Source organism: Bos javanicus, chromosome 18 (genome assembly GCF_032452875.1).
Source record: "Bos javanicus breed banteng chromosome 18, ARS-OSU_banteng_1.0, whole genome shotgun sequence".
In the NCBI taxonomy this organism is placed as follows: Eukaryota; Metazoa; Chordata; class Mammalia; order Artiodactyla; family Bovidae; genus Bos; species Bos javanicus.
The window spans coordinates 18,541,544-18,554,290 of NC_083885.1; positions in this window are offsets into that span (position 1 = coordinate 18,541,544).

Sequence of the window (12,747 nt, forward strand, 5' to 3'; positions counted from 1 at the left end):
CGGTGCTCTGTGATAGAGGGGTGGGATGGGGGCGTGGGAGGGAGGCACAAGAGAGAAAGGATGTGTGTATACTGACAGCTAATTCACGTTATTTTACAGCAGAAACCAACACAACCACACAACACAATTATACTCCAATTAAAAAAAAAAATCTTGGCCCCCACCCCCACTTGCCAGCTGTGCAACCTTGGGCAAGTTACCACCTCTCCAAACCTCCATTTATGGCACCCTACTCCAGTACTTTTGCCTGGAAAATCCCATGGACCAAAGAGGCTGGAAGGCTGCAGTCCATGGGGTCGCTGAGGGTCAGACATGACTGAGCGACTTCACTTTCACTTTTCACTTCCATGCATTGGAGAAGGAAATGGCAACCCACTCCAGTGTTCTTGCCTGGAGAATCCCAGGGACGGGGGAGCCTGGTGGGCTGCTGTCTATGGGGTCGCACAGAGTCGGACACGACTGAAGTGACTTAGCTTAAAATGAAAAAAAAAACAATAATAGCCAACATTTAATCGGCACCAACTATGTTGCAGGAGCTAAATCAGTCCTTAAAATGACCGTGGGATGTACTATTCCACCATCAGTGGACAGACAAGGAAACTAAAGCCCAGAGAGACAAAGCGATTCACTTGAGATCACACTGCTGGTAGGTGGCAGAGCCAGGCTGCTCCGACAGGGGTCCCTAATCTCTGCCTTCGTGGGTTAGTGAGGAATAAGAGTGATGACACGTGGCTCTGTCTTGGCACCATGCCTGGCACACAGCAGCTCATAGTACATGGTCACTGCCATTGATGCCATGATGGTAGGTACCTCAGTATGCTAGGGCTGCTGTAACTAAGTACCAGGGACTTCACAATTTAAACAACAGAAATGTATTTTCTCACAATTGCAGAGGCCAGAAATCTAAGGTCAAGGTGTCAGCAGGGCCAGTTCCTTCTGAGGTCTGTGTCCTCGGATTGTAGATTGTCTGTCTTCTCCATGAATCTTTGCCTTGTCTCCCCTCTGCATGTGACTGTGTTCAGATTTCCTTTTTATTATGATATCTTTTTAACTTAATTGCCTCTTTAACATTCCATCTCCAAGTACAGTCCCTTTCTGATGTACTGAGGGTCAGCACTTCAACATATGCAATTTAAGGGGACGAAGTTCAGCCCATTTCAGTGGGACATATGGGGGATCTGTTCCCATGGCAGGGGCAGAGAAGGGTGGGGCTGAAGGAGAGGTGGTGGCTGCCCAGATGGCCCCTGGCCCTGTCTGGCTGGCCCTCAGCTCCCTGGAGCCCTGGTCAGTGGTAGGAGGGCCAGGGCAGGCTTGGGCCCTGGACATGGTGTCAGGGGTCCCAGCTTGAGGATGGAGCCTCGAGGGTAGGGTCCCCTCCGCCAGGCTTCACACACTCAGCCTTTCACATGGGAGTTGGTGGCCCAGCACCGTGGATGGCACTCTCCAGACCCCGCCCTGAGGAGGGCATCATCTCCAGGGCCAGAAAGCACATCTGGGCCCCAATTACCACCTGGACAGCTCATCAGTCCTCCCCACCCCTGCCCAGATGGACCGTGGACCAAGAACTTGCTCACAGGCCAGGATGATTCCTCCAACTCTTGCCCTTCCTCAAGGCTTTTCTTTTTTTTAAGGCTCTAACATTTTTTTTTTATTCATTTATCTGCACTGAATCTTCGTTGCTGCGCGGACTTTCCTCTGGTTGTGGTGAGCGGGGGCCACTCTAGTTGCGCTGTGTGGGCTTCTCACTGTGGTGGCGTCTCTTGCTCTGGATCACAGACTCTAGGTGCAAGGGCTTCAGTAGTTGCGGCTCCTGGGCCCCAGAGCACAGGCTCAGTAGCTGTGGCTCACGGGCTTAGTTGTTCCACTGCATATGGGATCCTCTCAGACCAGGGGTCAAACCCAGGTCTCCTGCATTGGCAGGCCAATTGTTTATCACTGTGCCACCAGGGAAGCCCCTCAAGGCCTTCTTAAACTTCCTTGGGAATCATGCCTGCCAGAGACAATGACACTTTTAAGAAGATTCCTTAAGCTCCCTCACTCCAGGATTTAGGACTTCTCAGCATCATCCAGCCTTGCACTTGGCTGGGTTTGGCCAGGTCTGGACCGTGGGATGACTGCAGCCCATGGTGTTGGCCTTAATGCCTCCAGGAGGCAAATGCTGAAGCTATGATCACAGCTAGGTCTGGATTCATTCTGGGTGAGGGGGCTTCCCATGGGCTGTCAACTGCCCTCTCTTTCCCCGACGATGTCCCCTTCTCTCCAGCTTGTCACCACTCTGGCGCCAGCCACCATCTCCCTCACCTGAACTGTTAGTTCCCTTCCTAGGTGATTGTTGTTGTTCAGTCACTAAATTGTGTCCGACTCTTTGCAACCCCATGGACTGCAGCATGCCAGGCTTCCCTGTCCTTCACTATCTCCCGGAGTTTGCACCAACTCATGGCTATTGAGTCAATGACACTATCTAACATCTCATCCTCTGCCACCCACTTCTCTTGCCCTCAATCTTTCCCAGCATCAGGGTCTTTTCCAATGAATCGGTTCTTTGCATTAGGTGGCCAAAGTACTGGAGTTCAGCTTCAGCATCAGTTCTTCCAATGAATATTCAGGGTCAATTTCTTTTACGATTGACTGGTTTGATCTCCTTGCTGTCCAAGGGATTCTCAAAAATCTCCAGCACCACAGTCAAAAGCTTCAATTCTTTGGTGCTCAGCCTTCTTTACAGTCCAACTATCGCATCTGTACATGACTACTGGAAAAACCATAGCTTTGACTATAAAAAACCATGACTTTGTTGGCAAAGTGATGTCTCTGCTTTTTAACACTCTGTCTAGGTTTGTCATAGCTTTTCTTCCAAGGAATAAGCATCTTTTAATTTCATGGCACCAGTCACCATCTGCAGTGATTTTGGAGCCCAAGAAAATAAAGCCTGTCACGGTTTCCACTTTTTCCCTCCTAGGTGGTCCCCTGCTTTGCTCCCCTGCAACCCCAAGCCACAAGACAGCCAGAGCCGCTTTCTTGCACTTAAATCTGATGATTATCCATTTAAATGCCATTCGGAAAGTCCAGTTCCTTCCTTATCATATGCTGACCCTTGCTTCTTTCTCCCCACCAGGTCTTTGCCTTTGGCCTTGTTTGCCTAGAATGCTGGGTGCTAACCGCCCTCACTCGCTGTCAACTCCCATGGGCTCCTGCAAGCCCTCCTCCTCTGAGGGCTTTGAACCTCTGTGTTGTCTGAGGTCCCGCTGCATGACTGACCCTGGGCCAGCAGGCCCACACTCCCAGCATCCTCTGCAGCTAGGGCCTGGGTCTGTCTGGTTCAGGTGGTGGAGGATGCCTGCCTCCTGAATTCACCTTAGGCCTGCAAAGAACTAGGGAATAATTTGACCTGCAAGGCTATCTCTGAGCTCCAGGATCTCCCTCCTCCCAGTGACCCTCCGACTGTGTGACCTTGGGAATGTTTCAGCCAGAGCCTGGGGCTGAGCTTGGTTGGGGTAGGGGCTGAGCAGGTGAATACTCTGCCAGGCTTCTGTGTTCTCTGATAAGCTCAGTCTGCCCCAGCTGCCCCTGGGGCAGCTCCTCACTGGTCTCCCGGGGCTCAGACATACCTTCCAAATGGTCACAGTCACTGTATCAGTTTCCTATGGCTGCTGCAACAAATCAGTATGAACTTAGTGGCTTAAAACAACAAAGATGTATTTTCTTATAGATTTGGAGGTCAGAGTCTGGAAGAGGGTGAAGTCAGTGGGGCAGAATCGAGGTGTTACCAGGGCCATGCTTATCCTGAAACCTCCAGGGGAGACTCTGCTTCCTTGTCTTCTACCTACATTCCTTGGCTCGTGGCCCCTTCTTTCACCTTCAAATCCAGCAGCATAGCATCTTCTCTTCAGATTTCTGACTGTGACCACTTCTTCCGCCTCCCTCTTCCACTCTCAGGACCCTTGTGATTGTATTGGGCCCACCCTGATAACCAAGGATAATCTCTTTAAGGTCAGCGTGCCAAGGGGCATGCGGGATCTTCCCCTACCAGGGACTAAACCCATGCCCCCTGCAGTGGAAGCTCAGAGTCAACCCCTGAGCCACCACAGAAGTCCACAGCTGACAGCAACCTTAATTTCATCTGCAAACTTAATTCCACCCCTGCCATTTTACATACTATCATCACAACTTCCACAGATTGGACATAGACAAGTTTTTGGGGGGGGTGGGGGAGGGCATCATTCTGCCTACCGAAGGGAAAAGCATCATAGTCCAGTTAGAGAGAACTCACAGGTGGCAGTTCAGTGCGCTGGCCCTGGAGGCAACCAGCTGGGTTCAGGTTTGCCACTTACCAGCCAAGTGACCTTGGCAAGTCACTTCACTTTTCTGAACTTGAGTCTCCTCATCCAAGTCGGGGGTGATGTGAGCCCAAATAAGGGGATACTACCCAGCAGTGAAAAGGAGTGGACTGTCAATACACACACAAGGTGGATGAATTGCAAGATTATTACAGGTGAATGAAACCAGATGAAAAAAGTACATACTGCATGATTTTATATAACATTCAATGAAATGCAAATGAATGTAGTGACAGGGAGCAGATCAGTGGCTACTTGTGGATGGAGGGAAGCAGAGATGGGCAGGAGGGAGGGATTACCAGTGGGCACAAGGACGTGTTTGGGAGAGATGAGTACGCTCCCTGTCTTGATGGTGTGTGGATGTGAGTGTGTGGATGTCAAAATATCACATTATATACTTTAAAAGGCATGGTTTATCGTAGGTCAACTATTCCTCAATAAAGCTGTTAAAATGGGAGATGATTATAGTGTCTCCTCATAAGGTGATAGTGCGGAGTAAGTGAGTTAATTCACAAAAAACCATAGAACAACATTTGGCACGTAGTAAGTACTCAAAAAGCCTTAGCCAGCATCATCACTAACGTTGTTGTCATGGTTAAACAGCAGTGCTTTTCCACCCAGGCTGCCTGTTAGAATCACCTGGAAAGTATTCTTAAAGCTGGGATACCTGGGCCTCCCCTACACAGAGTATGATTCAGCTGATGTGGGGTGGGGCCTGGGGCTGGATATTTTTAGAGCTCCCCAGGTGATTATTTAGGATTTGAACAAGTCAGGATTTTTCTTCACTATACCAATATTTATCTAGTCCCACAATGTGGAAATTATGCCAATATTTTCCAGGTAGTTCTGCCATGCAGGCCAACTCCTGTGGAGAAAGAGCTCTGGCTTCTTCATTCATTCATTCATTCAGCAAATGTAACCTATTACACTGTACACCCCTGACCAGATGCTGGGGAGATAAATGTGGACCCAAGCTCCTGCCTCCAGGATGCCTGGTCTGATGATAGAGGTGGATACGGGTGAGAAAACAGAAGAAAGGGCAGGGAAGAATCAGAGAAGACTTCACAGAGGAGGTGACATTTTTTTCAGGGTCTTGAAGAATGTGTAGGAGTTGGCCAAAGGGAGAAAAATAGTATTATGTATGTATCGATTATCTATTCATTGCTGTGTAACAAGTTATGCCAAAATTTTACCACTTAAAACAACCATTCTATTATGTTCATAGCAGGTTGGGAATTCAGTTAGGGCAGAGTATCTCTGCTCCTCAGTGTCTGGGGTCCTCAGCGGGAAAACTTGAGGCTAGAGCAATTCAGATGAGCGCCCTGAAATTGTCTGGTCTCGTTTACTCATTTACCTGGCATGGGCCAGGGTGATTCAAAGGCCAGGACTGCCAGCCACGGTGCCTGCACATGGCCTGTCTATGCAGTTTAGGCTTCCTCATATTATGGCCACTTGAGGGTAGTCATACTTGAAGGTTGGGGGTGTAATAAGGAGTATTCTATTGGAAAAGATAGAAGCTGCACCACCTCACGAGTCACAAACCATTACTCCCACTTCATTCTACTGGTTGAAGCAGACTTAAGCCCACCTTGGTTCAGGAGGAAGAGCCATGGACCCTGGCTTTTGATAGAAGGGCCTGTTTTAGAAGTGCTCTGGTGTGTTCATGGAGCAATAATGATAACGATGATGCTAATGTCATATAGACATACTGAACAGTCATGATGCTCCAAGGACCATTCCAAACTCTCTTCATGCATTAACTCAGAGTCCTTCCACCTCAAGGCATATCATTACTCATGTTTTCCAGGTGGAGAAACATGCAAATCATAAAGCTGGCAACAGGAGGGCTGAGATGTGGACCCAGGCAGACTGGCTACAGTGCTCAAGCCCTAACCACTACACACTCTGCCTCCCATCAGCAAAAGCAGGGTGGCTGGACCTGTGATCCTGCAGGGAGGGCCTGGAGCTGCATCTGGAGAGGGAGAGGCACCAGAGCCTGCAGGGCCTTGCCAGATGCATAGAAGAGTCTGGGGTTCGCACTAATAATAGTGGGGAACAACTGAAGGTCTTAGGCAGGAAAATGGGACTTCTCAGGTGGCGCTAGTGGTAAAGAACCCACCTGCCAGTACAGGAGACACAAGAGACGCGGGTTCAATCCCTGGGTTTGGGGAGATCCCCTGGAGGAGGGCATGGCAACCCACTCCAGTATTGTTGCCTGGAGAATCCCATGGACAGAGGAGTCTGGCAGGCTACAGTCCATAGGGTCTCAAAGTGTCAGACACAACTGAAGTGACTTAGCACACATGCACACAAACAGGAAAATAACATGACCAGATCTGTGTCACAGAATGGTCCCTCCAGAGACTGATAGAGAACGGATTGGAGGAGGTAAAGCCACAGATGGGAGATGACTCAGCAAGTTAGTGCAAGGGGTCAGATGAAGGCTTGTGGGGAGAACAGGGAATGGTTGCAAGGAGAAGTCAAGGAGTGTCAGTCCACAGCCATTCAATATCATGATTTTGAAGAGTAATCAAGCAACTTGGAAAAATTCTTACAATATGTAATTTTAAGCTTCGTTTAGAATAAAGAGAATTCAAAATCGTATAAGAATATGACTCCAGTTTGTTTAAGGGCACCTGTCTACTGTGCTATTGACTCTGTTTGCCCCTCTATGGATACTCTTCACCCTTCTCCCTGCCTAAATCCTGAGTCTAACAACTATAGCCTGCCTCACCGCAGCGCCCCACCCTCTGATTTCCTGAGGTTTAGCCAAAGAGAGGGCACCAGGGGAGATCAGAGGGTGGGAGAAGAGAGAGGCCAGGGTATTTATTTCTCTGGCTCCCTCTCTGTGTCTCTAAGGTTCTGAAAATGGCTCAGTTGAAGGGCACAGCTCCTGACAGCCCCCCACCCGCTGCTCCAGCACTTGGGGGTCCTGGTAACTCCACTCCTTCTCCCACCCGATAGTTCAACTATACAGAGAAAAGCCTGCATGGAAGTGCCCCAAACCATAGAATTATTTTGGTGGTAGGACTGGAGGTGTTTTCCCTACTTTCTACTTTTCTATATTCCCTTAACTGTTTGCAGTAAACCAGTATTTTATAATTTTTTAAAAAGTTAACCAATGGGATTTGAGGCTGGTCAGATGCAGAAGGACAAACGTGGCAGGAAAGCATGTGCAGTGATTTGAAAACATGTCCATTAGCCCTTGACATTCCTCCCCGCTAAAGGTGCAGGCTAACTCACGCCCCTTGAGTACAGCTGTCCTGACTGGCTTGCTTCCAACGAATCGAATACAGTTAGAGGGATGGTGTATGTCTAGATCTATAAAAGGCATCACAGCTGTCTCCTGGGCCCCCTTGGAGCACTGACTCTGGATGAAGCCAGTTGTCATGTCATGAGGACACTCAAGCAGGCTTTTGGAGAAAGTCACAGTGAGAAACTGAGGCCTCCTGCCAACAGCCATGCGTGTGAGCACCATGGAAGCAAATCCTCCCGCTCCAGTTAAACCTTCAGGCAACTGCAGTCCTGTCCAGCATCTTGATTGCAACCCCAAGACAGATTCTGATCCAAAACCTCCCAGTCAAGCGACTCAGCTTCCTGACCTGCCCATATATGTGTGAGATGGTAAATATTCATTGTGTTAAAATGGTGCTAAGTTTTTAGGGTGATTTGTTACACAGCACTGGATAACTAATACAGCATTAGGACAGTCCCCTGGGTGCCAGCTTGGGCTTCCCTGGTGGCTCAGCTGGTAAAGAATTCACCTGCAATGTGGGAGACCTGGGTTGGGAAGATCCCCTGGAGAAGGGAACAGCTACCCACTCCAGTATTCTGGCCTGGAGAATTTCAAGGACTGTTCCATGGGGTCGCAAATAGTCAGACACGACTGAGCGACCTTCACTTTCACTGTTTCACTTTCTGGAGGCCAGTTTGGATATTAGCAGAGACGAGACACAAGCTAGGGAGCTGTCATGGAGGAAGAAGGTAATCTCCATCTGGCCGTTGTTGAGCTCGGTGGTCTTGGGCGGAGGTAGCCCCTGTGCACCAGGCCTAAAGTTTGGGGAGGAAGATCTAGATAGAGGAGAGAGATATAGAATCATCAGAAGAGGAGGTGAAAGAAGAAACTTCAGGAGTGGGAAAGGTCACCCAAGATGAATGTGTAGAGTGGAGAGGGTAGAGGGCTAGGTAGGGGGCAGGTTGAGGAGAAGATGACCACAGGAGGGGTGTCCCAAGGTGGGGTCTGAGGAGCACCATCAGAGAGGTGGGAGGAGACCAGGGGAGAAAGCAGCCTTTGGAAGGCCAATAAACAGGGAGAGCTTTCCAGGCTCCAAGAAACCGAAAGAGGACTGTGATAGAGCCCTAGGCAACCCTACTGGGAGAGAGCAGTCTTCCAGCTTCAGTCCTGAGTCCCTCCAGCTGAGGGTTTTCACGTTCCTACAGGGTTGGGACTAGTGCAGCTCCATCCTGGCCAAGCTTGTTCATTCAAGTCCTCCAAGCTTGGGACACCAGTCACCAAGAGCTGGTACGTGGGGTGGGGGTGGAGCGGCCCTCATGTCTGCAGTTTCTAGGGCTTACTTGGCCGACAGTGGATTTTTTTTTTTCATTTCTTTTGAGAGCTTGCTTAGTTTCCCCTTCCTTCCCCCTGTCGGGGGACCAAAGTGTAAAGAAACCCACCTCTGAACGTATACTCGACCAAAACACATTCACCAGTCTGCGATTTCAGACGTGAGGTTCCTCCTAAGATCCTGAGTCTTCTCCAGTAATTTCAGTGGCAGCGGCTTCAAGGGGAGGAAGAGACTCCTTAAACACCCTACACAGCGTCCATGTGGGACTCACTCCACTTCCCGGGGTTCTCAAAGCCCAATTTAATCCAAGCTTATTAACACATAACATTTTAATTTGCCTTTTCAATATGCTCTGCACCGTGTAAGCGTAACAAATTTAATAACATCAGAAGTAAGGATTTCGTATGTTAATTACAATGTTTCCATTTCTTTGAGAAGCTCTAGCCAGTTGGGGTAACCCCTGTGGAAAACAGTCGGCTGGAAATCGAGGCAATTTCTGGTCCTCTCTGCAATCGACCCCCACCCAAATTGCTGTATTGAAAGCAATCAAAAAGGAAAAATGGGTTTCCTGGTTATGGAAAATGAGCTGAAATCTAATGTTTTCCAGTGTCTTAGGTTGTGTTCCTCCAGACACAGAGGCTTTGACAAAGGTTCTGGTGTAAGTTATTTACTTGAGAGGTGGTCTCAGGAAGTACCCATGGAAGAGAGGATGGAGACAGGGAGGGGACAGCGACCAGCAAATAGTCTGTTACCGCTGAGTACAACTGAGGCTCAGGCCTGCTGGGGAGCCCTGGGAGCCAGTGTGGACCACGCACCACCCCAGGGTTTTCCCTCCCAAAGACTTTATCTACCAACAGTCTCAATCACTGGGTAAAAGCTATTTCCAGGGGCTATTTATCCTCTGGCACCTTCAGCCTGCACTGTGGGTGGCAAAATGGGCTCTAGCACCCAGAGAAAGCCGGCAGGTTAAGGAATGCAGGGGCTGGCAGCTGGAGGTCAGGCTGAGATGCAGTGAAAAGGTAAAGACGACAGAACACGGGCAGGGGCAGGTGGTGATGATGTAACCAGGCTCCAGGAGCCCAGGAGGAGCCCTAAATCTCAGCACAAGTTGGTGGAACATGAGTTCCAGGATGCTGCTGATTGTTGAAGGAACACAGCTCTGGCTTCTCCTGGCCCCAGACCTAAAGCAATCAATGAGCATCTGTAAGGCACCAGGCACTCGCTAGACCTGGATGGACATAGAGACTATCAAAGGGAAGTCAGGCAGAGAAAGATATACAACATAAGATATCACTTATGGTATGTGTGCTCAGTCATGTCCAACTCTCTGTGACTCCATGGACTGTAGCCCACCAGGCTCCTCTGCCCATGGGATTTTCTTGGCAAGAATACTAGAGTGGGTTGCCATTTCCTCCTCCAGGGGATCTCCCAGACCCAGGAATCGAAACTGTGTCTTCTGTGACTCCTGCATTGCAGGCAGATTCTTTACTTCTGAGTCACCAGGGAAGTCACGATATTACTTATATGTGGTATCTAATACAAAATGATACAAATGAACTTATTCACAAAGCAGAAACTGACTCACAGATCTTGAAATCAAACTTACGGTTGCTGCTAAGTCACTTCAGTCATGTCCGACTCTGTGCAACCCCATAGACGGCAGCCCACCAGGTTCCCCCGTCCCTGGGATTCTCCAGGCGAGAGTACTGGAGTGGGTTGCCATTGCCTTCTCCAGCAAACATGGTTATCAAAGGGGAAACGTGGAGGAAGTGATAAATTAGGAAATTTGGGATTAACATTTATATATTACTATATATAAAATAGAAAACAAGGACAGACTCTATAGCAAAGGGAACTCAGTATTCTGTAATGACCTATATGGGAAGAGAATGGATATGTATGTATGACTGATTCACTTTGCTGTACAGCTGAAACTAACACAACTCTGTAAATCAAGTATTCTCCAATACAAACTTTTTTAAAAAGTAAGCCAACCCAGAATGTCCATCAACAGATGTATGGATAAACAAATGTGGTATATTTGTATAATAGAGTAGTAGTTGTCCATAGAAAGTTTAAATACATGCTACAGCATGGATGAACCTTGAAAATATGCCTAGTGAAACAAGACAGGGACTTCTCAGTGGCTCAGACTCCAAGTTCCGGGGTTTGATCCCTGGTCAGGAAACTAGATCCCATATGCTGCAACTAAATATCCCACATACCACAACGAAGACCCAGTACAGTCAAATAAATAAATACTTTTTTTTAAAAAGCCAGACACAAAACAAATATTATGTGATGTCAGTTATATGAGGTACCTAGAAAAGGAAAATTCATGAGTCAGAAAGCAGAATGGAAGTTACCAGGGGCAGGGGGAGGGGAGAATTGGGGGTTACTGCTTAATGAATACAGAGTTTCAGTTTGGGATGGTGGAAAAGTTCTAGAGGTGGATGGTGGCGATGTTGCACAACTTAATTCCCCTGAATTGTACACTTAAAATGTTTTAAAATGGTAAACTTTGTTACAGATATGTTGTTGTTGTTCAGTTGCTCAGACCTGTCGGACTCTTTGCAACCCCCTGGACTTCAGCATGCCAGGCTTCCCTGTCCTTCACTATCTCCTGGAGTTTGCTCAAGTTCATGTCCATTGAGTCGGTAAAGCTATCTAACCATCTCATCCTCTGCTTCCCCTTCTCCTTTTGCCTTCAATCTTTCCCAGCATCAGTGTCTTTTCAAATGAGCCAGCTCTTCACATCAGGTAGCCAAAGTATTGGAGCTTCAGCTTCAGCATCAGTCTTTCCAATAAATATTCAGGGTTGGTTTCCTTTAGGATTGACTGGTTTAATCTCCTTGCAGTCCAAGGGACTCTCAAGAGTCTTCTCCAAAACCACAGTTCAAAAGCATCAATTCATTGGCACTCAGCCTTCTCTATGGTCCAACTCACATCCATACACGACTACTGGAAAAACCATAGTTTTGACTATTGGGACTTTTGTCAGCAAAGATGTATCTTTGCTTTTTAATATATTGCCTTGGTTTTTCATAGCTTTTCTTCCAAGGAGCAGGAGTCTTTTAATTTCATGGCTGCAGTCACCGTCCACACTGATTTTGAAGCTCAAGAAAATCAAATCTGTTACTGTTTCCACTTTTTCCCCTTCTATTTACCATGAAATGACGGAACCAGATGCCATGATCTTTTTTTTTTTTTTGAATGTTGAGCTTTAAGCCAGTTTTTTCACTTTCCTCTTTCACCCTCATCAAGAGGCTCTTTAGTTTCTCTTCACTTTCTGCCATCAGCACAGTATCATCAGCAAATCTCAAGATGTCAGCAAATTTGGAAAGCTCAGCAGTGGCCACAAGACTGCAAAAGGTCAGTTTTCACTCTAATCTCAAAGAAGGGCTGTGCCAAACAATGCTCAACTACTGTACAAGTGTGCTCATTTCACATGCTAGTAAGGTTATGCTCAAAATACTTCAAGCTAGACTTCAGCAGTGTATGAATTGAGAACTTCCAGATGTACAAGCTGGGTTTAGAAAAGGTGGAAGAACCAGAAATCAAATTGCCAACATTCATTGGATCGTAGAGAAAGTGAAGGAATTCCAGAAAAACATCTACTTCTGTTTCATTGACTACACTAAAGCCTTTGTGCAGATCACTACTAACTGTGGAAAATTCTTAAAGAGATAGGGATACCAGACCACCTTATCTGTCTCCTGAGAAGCCTGTATGCAGGTCAAGAAGCAACAGTTAGAACCTTATATGGAACAACTGACTGGTTCATAATTGGGAAAGGAGTACGACAAGGCTGTATATTGTCATCCTATTTATTTAACTTATATGCAGAG